At 37.7% G+C, this 13,116-nt stretch overlaps 1 protein-coding gene across 1 annotated transcript in view; it reads right to left on the reverse strand.

Moving 5' to 3' along the window:
• The window catches only part of Ilp7 (Insulin-like peptide 7), a 180,092-nt gene extending 177,879 nt beyond the window's left edge, over positions 1 to 2,213 (reverse strand). The window contains exon 1 of the mRNA XM_090387574.1: positions 2,117 to 2,213. The gene's annotated coding sequence lies outside the window, so the exon portion shown is untranslated. The remainder of the gene's footprint in view (positions 1 to 2,116) is intronic.
• Between the last annotated feature and the right edge of the window lie 10,903 nt (positions 2,214 to 13,116).

Raw genomic sequence — 13,116 nt, forward strand, 5'->3', positions numbered from 1 at the left:
TAACAAACCCATGCTGTGTCTGAATTATTACTTCAGTCTTGTCTAGATGATCCTGCAATGCATCTTCAACCAGTGACTCCATTATTTTACCCGGAACAGAAGTTAAACTAACTGGTCTGTAATTACTCGTGTCACCCTTCGATCCCCCTTTGTGAATTGGGAATACATTTGCACATCTCCAGTCTGTGGGGACCTCCCCTGAGTCCAAGGATGCTCTCATAATTATGGCTAAGGTTTTGCTTACTTCCTTTGCCAAATCCTTTAATATAACTGGATAGATCCCATCCACCCCAGGTGCCTTTCTTATGTTTAACTTCAACAATTTCTCCTCCATTTTGCTCTGTAATAACACAATTATTAAGCACCCTGCTACAATTTGATAACCTTCTGGTATTTTCAAACCTTAATAACTCCTCATGTGTGAATGTAGATGCAAAATACTCATTCAGTTTGTTTGCTATCTGAGCAGGATCATCAGCAGTCGAACCATCGATATCAAGTGGACCAATCAGATTCATCCCCTTCCTTTTAGAGTTTATATAAGTAAAGAAATCCTTGCTGTTTTTCTTAGCATAAATCTTTGCCAAAGATTTCTCGTAATCTGCCTAACCTCCTTTGTGACTTGAGTACAGACTAGCTTATACCTGCCATAGGCTTCTGTGTCGCCTGATAATTTATATGCATCCCATGCATTTTTCTTCTCTGCCACGAGTCTCATTAGTTCATTTGACAACCATTTAGGCCTAAACCTTGAACAATATTTCTTAATAGGTATGAAACTTTTAGTAGCTTACACGATTAATTCCTTGAATGCTTCCCACTTAGAATTCGCTGTTGGTAACATCATTAGTTGATCCCACTGTACAGAATTTAAAAACTGTCTGAGACCACTGTACTCACCTTTACAGAAGCTAAAACCCTTTCCTTTACCCCTAGTGGTAATTATATCTTTGAGTAAATCCCACATCAGTACACTGTGATCACTGCCACCTAGTGGTTCCTTTATCTGTAAATTCTTAATACAGAAATGATCACTGCTGATAACCAGTTCTAGAGTATTACCCTCTCTAGTTGCCTCTCGAACATGCTGCTGCAGAAAACAATCACCCAATTAATCCACAATAGTCTTACTAGTGTGCAAGTGGCCAACCCACAAGTTCTAGTCAATATCTGGGAAGTTAAAATCCCCCATTATAAGACATTCTGATTTACTAGCCCACTCTATTTCTCTGTACAATTGTTCATTGTACTCATTTGAGTCAATAGGCCTATAACACACTCCTACTCTTATTTTTGCTTTTGCAGTGCTTATGTCACACTAAACTGACTCAACAGTGCACTGTTCGTCTATATCCATTTGATATAGACGAACTTATTTTGATTTTGTGTATACATCATAACAGAAGCACAGACCCTGCATATTGCCATGGATCCTACAGTTTTGGCTGCCGACCCCTTGAAGAAGTAGTTAAAGCCTTAGGACCTACTACTTTAGGTACCATCATTATCACTATTATTTTTATGTTAATCTAATGTAATTTCAGGTTATCTCTTTTACGTTACATCCATTCTCAATTTTTTCCATGGTAATTACAATTGACAAGTCAGCACCCCTACCCAATACACATAAAATAAACATTTGTCTATATACACACATATATATATATATATATATATATACATATTTTTTTTTTTTTTTTTTTTTTTTTGTGGAGAAATGATTCGTTTGTGCGAATTTCACAGTTTCAGTTAGGGATAGTGTACATCACAATTTAAAAATATAGAAAATTGATCGAGGAAACACTTCCCAATATCTGGAGTATTGTGACATGAGTGGCCACTGCATATTATTACTCTGAGTGTAGGCAACACTATTTGGAGTCAGCAATTACTTCAGTTGAGAATTGCAAAGGAAAATTCAACACCGCTATAAGGAAGCATAAGGCGCTAAATTTCAAATAGATTCAAGAAACACTTCAAAAGGATTTCTATACTATCTTTTTAGAATTTTTGAGTTTTTATAATAACTGTAACTTTGGAGTAAACACAAGATTGCAAAGATTAACTCATTAAAAAAGAAATAAGTTTCATAAATATATCTGAAACTGAACACTACCTGCTACTTTACAGTGGTGTTGAAAGAACTTTCCATGTGCAGTACTCAGCTGAATTATTCGCTGACGCCGGCCGTAATATTAATTTGTATACTGATGTTAATAAACTCATGTTTGAAATAACAATTTAAGGCGAAAATAAATCTAAAAGATCTGGATGTAGTATTGTTAAACCTACTGAGAATACTACCAGCTTCGTAGTTTGTTTTATAACGGTTGTTAGGTGCTGATCATGGTTATGATCAGTCTTTCAATACCATGTGAAAAAAGTCAGTAAAAGATGAGTGGAATTTCGAGAAAGGTTTGCACGAAAGGTTTTCATCCAGAAAAACAGGCAAACCGACCTTACAGGTAGGATGCACTTACGTATCATAGCACTGGTTTCTTTGATGCTGAAATAAAAAAACAGCTGCTACACGTGTTGACTCCTTTTTTGTTATGATTCTAAACCGAACGGAGACTGAGTACAGAATTAAAATTTTGATTATAAAAGTCTGGTTAAGTAAAATTATGTTACGTTATATATAATCAACGTCATATACACAGATGCTGACCGATTAAAAATACTACCGCGAATTTAATTCACAAATTGACAAAACAAAATACGTGCTTAATAATCAACTAACAGATAAAAAAAAAAAAAAAAAACCTGATATAAAATTCGCTAACATAGAATATAGATTTTAAAAACAACCAATTACAAGACTTATCAGAGCTCTCCCTAACGTCCAAAATGACGTAAAAGATGCTTGAATGCTGATTGGTTGAAATGATCACTAGCAAGCATTCTAGCTTACTTTTAGGTCCTACAAAATGCATTTTGTAACCTATCAGAATTTCGGTAGGTTTCAATAATTGCAACTTTCTTTCATAAATTACTGTTCATTAGGAGAAAAATGTAGTGAAACGCATTTTCTTGTAAGCTCACCAGAAGTATTCATAGCAAGAATGTCTCTCTCCCGGCAGATATTCTTAGTGTGACTTTGTTTAGTTCGTTGTGCTAACTTATATTTCGAAAAGTGGTTGATATCGTGGAGCTACACATAATGACTCAAAGGGAAAATTGTCACATAAGGAAGGTAGTGCTGGCACCATTCTTAATTAAAATAGTTGAGAGTAAATGGGAATAGTGTAAGTATTCTAAAGGTAGGAAGCTTGTGGAATCAAAGTTATCAGGAAAAGTCAGTAGTAATACGATGATGAATATTTGTGTTGCTATCGAGCTTGAAATACGGTTAAAGGGGCCGTTAAGTGATTATCAGAAAGTGAACAAGCAGGTTAATGGTTAGGAATCGGAACAGCTAATGCAGAATATTCTTATATATACAGGTGGTGGATGAGCGTGACCGTCGACGTCTGCCTCGCACCGTTTCGGCCAACAGGAGAGCGACAGTGGCACAAATCACCGCCGACTTCAACGAAGGAAATACCAGAAACGTCTCCACCAAGACCATCAGTCGATCATTAGCCGCAATAGGTTATGGGAGCCACGGACCACGAAAGTCCCATTGCTAACACCACTACACGGGACTCTACGCCTCAACTGAGAGAAAGAACATCGCCACTTGACCTTTGGAGACGGGTTACCTAGTCCGATGAGTCCCGTTTCCAGTTATTTCGAGCGGACGGGTGGGTGCGTATCTGGCGGAAACCGCACGAAGTTATGCACCCGTCATGTCAACAAGGAACTGTTCAGGAAGGTGGACGGTCGGTAATGTTCTGGGGTTCAACTGGCACACGTTAAGACCTCTGGTATGTCTATACGCATCTCTGAACAGTCCAGGTTACGGTTCACCCTTGCAGACCATTTGCATCCCTTCATGATCATCGTGCACCCACAGGGCAATGGACTCTTCCAGCAGGACAATGCGCTTCCCCACAGAGCCGTGGTGACTCGAACATAGTTCGAAGAGCATTCCGCAGACTTTATCACCATGGAATGGCCTCCCCGTTCACCAGACATGAACCTTGTGAAGCATCTTTGGGATGCTGTGGAAAGGTCCGTTCGAGCTTTGGATCCTCCACCCAGAAATGCGACGAAATTATGAATAGCGGTGCAGCAAGCATGGATGGAAATACCTGTGGAACGCTTTCGTGAACTAGTGGACTCAATGCCTCGCCGTGTCTGTCCTTATCCGGGCGAAACCCGTGACTAGGTAGGTATCCCATGATTTCTGTCCACTCAGTGTATATCCAACGCTAGTTGCGCTGGAGAAAAAGGCGTAACGTCACCGAAACGATTATCATCACGAGTGTTTCGCAATTTGTATTTTTTTGAAATATGCTGCGCAATTCGAGTTAACATATGAACTAAGTGGATACACAGTTGGATAGCGCCTAAACCTTGTGAAGGGAGTTTAAGTTAGGATATCATGATATTAAAAATGGGGGGAGGAATTATTATTATCGGCCATATGGTGAAGGAAGCCTGAGGTTTTAGCTACACCAGCCAAAAAAAATTTTTCTCAGTTACCTTGAGAGAGAGAGAATGTTACGCTTTAACAGCTTGAACTGTTTCAAAATACTACCGCTATGACAGCATTCGCCTCGTTGAATGAAGTTCATTCGTTGAAATGCGAATAAAAATAGTAACTTTCCTGAAAATTCAGTCAGAAAGAAGGCGCGGAATGGCCGTCGGAACAGCGTTCCGGTTCGTTAACTGCCTTGTGCTTAATTTTCGCGTCCCTGCTAGAAAATGAAATGAAGCATACATAAAACTTAACTGGAGAGGGGAAACCGGGAATAATTCGTCGCAGAATTTAAGTAACTTTCATTTCTTATTGATTTTAAACTTTTTTTTTTATTTGCATTTTCCACATAGTTACAAGATAACCTGGGAAAGGGGAAGAGAAAGAGTTCACTAAATTCCTGTCAATGTTTATTTGAATGTTGAAGTGTGTTTTTTGGTTTCGCATGTTTGTGCGATTCTTTAAGACGACGCCACCAGTAGCAGCATTCTAAAACAATTCCGATTATTAAAGCGTAATGTTGAAACTTGATTATTGATATCACCTGTGCAGTTAACCCAGGTGTTCCGCTTGTTTTTAATACTGTACGCCGTGCAACTCAAGCTGACAGAAACTTGGCTTACTCGTTTTAAATGTTTGTATTTCATGACATTGAAATCTTAATTTTATTACTTTATTCAGGGTAGTGGTGAAAATATCCTACAACCACAGGAAATTAACATTAACTGAACATACGTCAAATCTCTTCCCCTCATGCTTGGAGGAGGGGGAATCGTCACGCAAGCTCCAAAATTTAAATTCCCTGCATTGATACAGATACAGTTAAGAAAACCCTAAGTATAAACTTAATTCTTTAGAAATTACTGAAAGTACGTCATAAAGCACAGAGTAGGCGACACGCATGCTCCCTCAGAATAACAGGTTGGAATCGTTGGTTAAACCCAACCCAAACAACGATAAAGGTTCGTTTACTTCAGCATTACTGCCTGAAGGGTATACGTAAACTCTTTCATACGGTCCAGAGCGGGTGGCGACACTCGTTCATCGTTTCCTAAAGACACTTCAGCTTCCATCCGAATAAATGGGAGTTGACCGTGTAAAAAGGCTGTTGCATATTTTCGTAGAAGCGAACTAACATGCGATCAGACGAGCATCTGCAGAGAGTATAATCCATCTTCAAACGTCAGTGAGTTTGCTATCGTGGAGTCTACACGTACAGCGATTTTATCCTTCAATTTATGTATTCTTAATTTCTATTGAATCCTTTATATCATTATTAAGAATCTTAACCACTCTTCTTGAAAGTACATAAACTACAGTACATTTATTCCTGTATTTAAAACATACGGCATGTACATAACATTAAAGGATCTGATAAAACTGCCGTAAACTGAAACCATTCGGTCTTCAGCAATATTTCCTAATCATTTTTCATGAAAAACATTTTTAGAAAACAGAAGAGAAAACTAAAATTTAAAAATCTTTCGGCCACAACATTACACTTTCAGAGACAACGTACAGAAATTCAATACATTCAGTTGAACTTGATCTGGGGTTGTTGAGAAATTTTTCTGGCTCTAAAAATCACTAACAAACTATAAATGTAAAGGAAGCCCCTTATTTTGGTCCTCTCCTGCTAGAAAAGAAGAAACATAAAAAATATATATATTTAAAAAACATAACTATATGATAAACTGTCACTTAACAAAAAGTTTTGCACTCACCATAACTATATGATAATTCACGAGTTGGTCCTGAATTGTAACTTTTTTTTCTTTTCTGTCTCTGTTGAAATACTTTACTCTCATAAACATCCTGCTGTGTACATAACACTTAACGTATTCACAGATATTTGGAACTTTTTCTTTTAAAATACAAACGAGGTTTCCCCTTGACATTTACTTAGTGATTCCATGATGGCTAGCAAAGTTGCTAAAATTGGTGGATTGTGTAAAACCATTCAGAAGGTTCAATTTAAACCATCTATAAATTATTTTAACCCAATTCTCTGTAGAGGATCTATCAGAAATAGCATCTAGTGGATCTCTAAAAATTTACTATAAAAAAAAGTATAATCGGGTGCAATTGTTTCTTGTTCTTTATCCCTTTCAGTGTTGGAAGGAGAGTCAATATCATATCATTTGTTATTGTATGTTTATAATGAATTAAAGTAACAGTTATCAAGAGGTACTCCATTATTTTTGGTCTAAATGTAGTTCAGCTGAAGTAGTGAAAAGGGGATTCCATTTCAGTTGGTTCAAAGTAATGTCTCAATGAAGTTCCTTATTTCAAATGGAAATAGAAGCATACAAATGTCCAAGACCATGTAAACAATAAAAAAAACTCTGACCAATCTTGGTTTGACTTTAAAATCATAAATATTTTTTTTATATGTATGTACACTCCTTTTACTACTATGATTTATAACAAAGGCCTTGTTTGGAATGACACTGTTTTCTTGCCAACTCTTGGTTATGAAATTGTTGAATGTTTAAATGTATACCAAATCCCATTGTAAAAGGAGACTGTGGTCAAAAATGTTAATGTTGGAAAAAAAGCTTCGCAAAGGTTTTCCACAATATGATAGATCACTCGGGCTACCATTAGAAAATATTTGAGCTGCGACGCAAACATTTGAAGACTGCCCAACAGTATTTAGATACTGCTCAGAAAAATTTTGCACGATGTTTCATTGCAATCTTTGATTAGCTCTTCTGATAGATGTTTATCAATAAAACAAGTACTGTATGTTATTTGGAGATTGCTCTCATTAGAATTTTTACTACCCAAATCACTTAAATCAGAAATATTACATCCAGTTTCAACTTTGATATTCCTTAAAATGTAGGTCACCTATCATAGCGGTTTTTTATATTTAGAAAAATGCTCTTGCATCATTAACTTCAATGTTATAAAAGAGCCCTAATATATCCTCAACCTGATCAAGCAAATTCTATTATCAACTGAGATTCAACATGTCAAAAGATGTAATGCACATTTTTTTTTCTAATTTCATAACTTTTTTGTTTCATCAATAAAGAAAAAACACTGAGGAATACCTGCCTTAAGCAGTAACTGGATAAAAACAATTTTAGTATCAAATGTGGAGAAAGACAAACCTGAGACAAGTCAAGCATTCCAGTGTCATTTTTTTTTTTTTTTTGTTTTTTTTTACTGTGTTGTAACCATCTATGTCCTTCAGAAAAAATTCTCAGAATTTTCTTTACATTTTCACCTAATTCTTTATCATAAATCCTAACATTTACTCCTTAATAGGATAGCTCCCATTCCCCTTTCCCTTATTGAACTGCAATTCTTGCTTGAAATTTTGCATTTCAGTAATTTGCTTTTGACTGTTTTAGCCTACAATTACTTCTCAAAAGTTATGATGCAGAGATAACTCTGCTTACTGTCTTTTTTTTTTTTTTTTTTTCTAGCTTCATTTCTGGCTGTTGAATTATTTTCTTAAAAGCGAAAACGCATTTACCGTTACAGTTATTGAAAATGATATTATTTATGTAACAGCAAGCAACTCTTAAACGCTCGTAAACAGATGATTTGAACTGAGCACACAGCCATTTTCCAAATTTTGCTCTTAACAGTTACATTTCCCTAATCATATTTTGAGGAATATAGTTTTGGAAATGTGTAATATTTATAAGGCTCGTAACCATCTTTTCATGTTATTTTTTAAAGCAGCAACCGCACAAAACTAATTCTGATTCAACAAATTCTGGGATGGTGTTGGCTAATGAGAAACAGGAGAATTTGTGAAGGGGAAAAAAAAACTCACCAAAACTAAGCATTAATCACAAGCCTTCAAACTTTCCTCTTTCCCTCCACAATTACATCTGCGCAGAGCAAATCTGACATTGTACAAATCGTACTTGCGCCACCTGTTAGAATTGTAATTAGAGTACGTGTGCACTAATGGTGACTCTTCCTTCTCCCTACCCGCTCGGGCAAAAGAAGACTCTTGAGTCGGTTTTCGCGGATACCAAATGAGTAACTGATGGTCCCGTCCCATATGCGACCGAATGTGTCGGATAAGTTAGTTTTAATAATTTCTAAATTATAATTTCATTCTAATTAAAAGTTTCCAAGTTACATACAATTGTAGCTCTCTTCGGGCAAAACAGTGGTTATAAATATTGCCTTCCTCACTGGGTAGAAAAGCTCTGGGTTCGAATCCTGTAAATGAAGTCAGGAGCTTTTTAACTCCGTAGCCGAGTTAGTCGCTCTCAAGCAAGAACAACTAGTTTCTTTCTTGCATAAATTCGGGTTTTCCTCTGGCAATTTATGAACAGTAATATACACGGGTAAATTATGTAGTTCTCGTGAGATCCTAATATGACAATTTATTTATATACATATAATTTTTTTTTTTTCTTCTTTTGTGGTAAACAGTTCGTGGAATTCGATTATCAACACGACTTCCGCGAAACATTTCTGGCTCCTGATGCATCGAACCACAGTAGACATGAACGGAGATTGGCACGTGCTCTACGGAATAACAGACATCTCATTATCTCTCAATTTACTACCACTCCGCACGGAAATATTTCCGAGCATACCATGCAGCAGACGTTCATGTGGATAGACCTACGTGCCCTCATGGATAGCACAGTTGGTAGAATTGCCGTCCTCCACCCGGTGTGGGGAGGACGGCAACCTCAGTCGTTGTGAGTTCGAGCTCACAACGACAGGTTAGTCGGTCTCAGGCGAGGGCAGCAGTATTTTTAATCCGGGAAACTCAAGTTTTTCGTCCAGCAAACAGAAAATCGACTACAGAACACACGCAATTTACAAACAGTATACGGAGCAATATGGCCTTAATCACTGATGCGCCTAAAATCCTACTACAACAGCCTACGGAGAAGGAGATCTGTTCTTGTGTCCATGTTGGCCGACAGCCAGTTCATTTCTGCAGAGTCTTGTAAAAGTTCATTTCTGCAGAGTCTTGTAACGTTCCAGGTGCCTACGCAAATACATACATACATAGTACTGTATTAGGATCAGGCGCCACCTGTGGTTTCCCACACCTGCGCCATATGTACGCTGTGAAGAAATACAGTACTACTGTAAATTCTAGAAAAGTGTTGTGTGTTATATATGATATATTGCGTTAGGTTCTGTTATGTGTCCTGGCATTTGGCAGCAGGACCCCTGCTGGCATCCACGTTGCCCGCACACACGTGGACATTGGACGACTGGAAAAAGTTGCCTGGTCTGGTTAATCAAGTTCCAGCTCCGTCATAATTCCGACTGACGAGTGCATATTCGGCAGCCAGCAAGCAGGTAGACAGTTGCACGGGTGGACAGAAACAGGCCGGCGGCGGTGGTGTCACTGGGGCTTGTTTTCATAGATATCACTGGGCTTTCTTGTCTTCATTTCTGGTCGTACCTCCGCGTTGTTTCAGACTAAGTTTCCGTGACTGTGTTTTCAGATGCCATTGAACTACTCTTTCAACAAGACAAATTCCTGTGTCTCAAGCCTGCAGTGTACAGGAATGGTTCGAGGATATTGTCCAATTATCTCCTGTTCTCCAAGGTCCCCCAACATCAATGGATACGGTGTGTGCCTAAGCCCTAAGGGGACGTCGTCTGCCGAGACAATCTTCTGTTTAGCTCAGTGGGGCGCGACCCTCCAGAGGGGTCGCGGCAATTTTTAATAAAATTAGTTTTTGTACACGAAAGACAAAAAAACCTGTTGTTAAAATTACTTTTTCAATACTGTAAGTGTAGAGACCTTACTACTCGAACGAAGTCTGAGATACGAATGAACCCTATTGCCAGTCTTTATTTTTTAGAGTGGTTTCACGTGTGATACATGTGGCTTTCTTACTTATTGTCCTTGTGGATAATATGGCTTAATTTGCTCACTGGCTATGGACACAGAAAGCAGCTGACTAGTGTGACTTCTCAGTATGTATTAATACTTCTCAGTACTACTCAATTGCTGAACCGTAATTCTAGCTCTTAATTCGTGCTTCCTACAGCAAAAATTTCTGAAATTGCCTAAAGACCAGAGGAGATAATATGCGGTGGCAGTAAATAGCAAGTCTGTTGCACGCACGCTTTATTCTGCTTCGTAATTCGGTGCTTTCACGTCAACTTGGATGTGTTTTTCATTCTTCTGCTACTTTTTATATTATCGTTGTTTTTAAGAAAACAAAAAAATGTACACATTTTTATATATTTTACCATGGACAATTGGGTGATCAGAACAAAACGGTCGAGGAGTGACGACAATAATGTTGCTACAGATACATTAGAACCTGAAAGGGTAAGAAATGTAGCATGTGAAATTTTGGACACTAACGTTATTTCAAGTGTAGTCAACTCTTCAACGTGATTCCTACAGCAACCACTAATTTCTGGTAGAGAGCCATCATGTTCGAATGAAAATGAATAGAAAATATCAAGAAGAATTTATGAAGTACAGCTTTACTTTACTTAGTGTTGTTGATGATGAGCAACGTCCTGCGTGTATAATATGTTACGAAAAACTGGCTAACGAAAGCATGAAACCTATTAAATTAAAAAGACACTTACATACGAAACATCCAGAGATAATGAAAAAAACTGAATCTGTGTTCAAAAGACGACGACGCCATACAAGGTCTGAAATCTGTCATGAAGAAACACTGCAGTTCCTTGTAAAGCTTTTAGAGCATCGTTGGAAGTTTCATATTTAATAGAAAAAAAATTGAAATTGCATACTATTGCCGAATCCCTTGTTCTCCCTGCTGCAATAAAAATGATTTCAATTATGCGTGGAGAAAAGTACAGTAACGATTTAAATACCATTCTTCTATCCAGAGACACAGTTATCGCAAACAACATAAAATTCAGTTTATTAACTCGATTGAGAGAAGGTCCAATTTTTTCAATACAGTTAGATGAATTCGCAGATATTTAAAACCTTGCTCAACTTATTGCATATGTCAGATACTGTTACGAGGGGGATATTTTAGAGAATTTTGATCTTATAAACATTTTCTTTCAAACAAATGTCTAAAGTGGAACAACTGCTTTGCGATTTGTACTGTGGTGCGTTATCAGGATAAAATAAAGGTTTTAAAAGGCAAAGTAAAGGAAATTGATCCAAATATAGTTTTGGATCATTGCCACCAAACTAACAATGCTAATTAAGAATTTTTCCAAATGTATCTCCAGAAAAAAAGTTGTAGTAGTAGTAGTTAAAAGTTGTAGTAGTAAATGTCTAAAGTGGAACAACTGCTTTGCGATTTGTACTGTGGTGCGTTATCAGGATAAAATAAAGGTTTAAAAGGCAAAGTGAAGGAAATTGATCCAAATATAGTTTTGGATGATTGCCACCCAACTAACAATGCTAATTAAGAATTTTTCCAAATGTATCTCCAGAAAAAAAGTTGTAGTAGTAGTGGCATGTGATGCAAGAAAGCAAGTGTATGAGCTTATGCAGCATCAGCCAAAAAAAAAAAAAAAAAAAAAAGAAATCACACCATTCCCTCCAAATGCCTGTCCAGTTCCTCCTTAAATTTATTTAACCTGTCAACTTCCACAACGACAGATGGAAGTTTGTTCCAGCAATTAACCACCCGCTGGCTAAAGGCAAATTTCAACACATTTACATCTGTCTTTTCTTAATTTGAATTTATGCCCCCTTAGATTCGTAATTTGAACAAGTGGAAGGATCCCATCAGAATTCAGCGTGCTCAAGGCCTTATACACATCAATCAGATCACCACGCAGGTGCCTAGTCTCCAGCCACTGCAATTTGCAGAGCTTAAGCCTCTCTTGGTAAGAGGATCCTTTCATTCCCCTCACCAATCTTGTTGCCCTTCTCTGTACACGCTCAAGCAAATCTACATCCTTCCTAAAATGAGGCCTCCAGACCTGTACGCAGTACTCAAGGCGTGGCCTGACCATTGCCTTATACAGAGGGACAATCACCTCGTTTTCCCTGCTAGCAAAATTCCTGTATATCATTGTCAAAACACCATGCCCTGGCAGTCTGTCTGCATTGCTCAGAATAACTTCACATCTGACTGCACAATTACTCCCAGGTCTTTTTCATTTTCTACACCTTAAGTGTAGTACCACACAGTTGGTACGTTTCTCTGGGGTTACTTCTACCCATATGCAGTACTTTGCATTTGTCAAGGTTAGACTTCAGTTTCTTTTTCAGACTTCTTTTTCATTTTCTACACCTTAAGTGTAGTACCACACAGTTGGTACGTTTCTCTGGGGTTACTTCTACCCATATGCAGTACTTTGCATTTGTCAAGGTTAGACTTCAGTTGCCTCTTCTTAGCCTATCTGCCCAAATTATCTAGATCCTGTTGCAGTAGCACACTGCCATTACTGTCATTAACAACTCTGCCAACCTTTGTATCATCTGCAAACTTCGACATTAAGCCTGATATACCTTCATCAATATCATTGATAAATATACAAAACAACAGTGGACCTAACACCGAACCCTGTGGGACTCCACTAATAACATTAGTCCACGGAGAGCAGCACCCATTGATTACCACCCTCTGTCT

This window comes from Mastigoproctus giganteus, chromosome 13, assembly GCF_048544385.1.
Source record: "Mastigoproctus giganteus isolate SK-2022 chromosome 13, ASM4854438v1, whole genome shotgun sequence".
NCBI lineage: Eukaryota > Metazoa > Arthropoda > Arachnida > Uropygi > Thelyphonidae > Mastigoproctus > Mastigoproctus giganteus.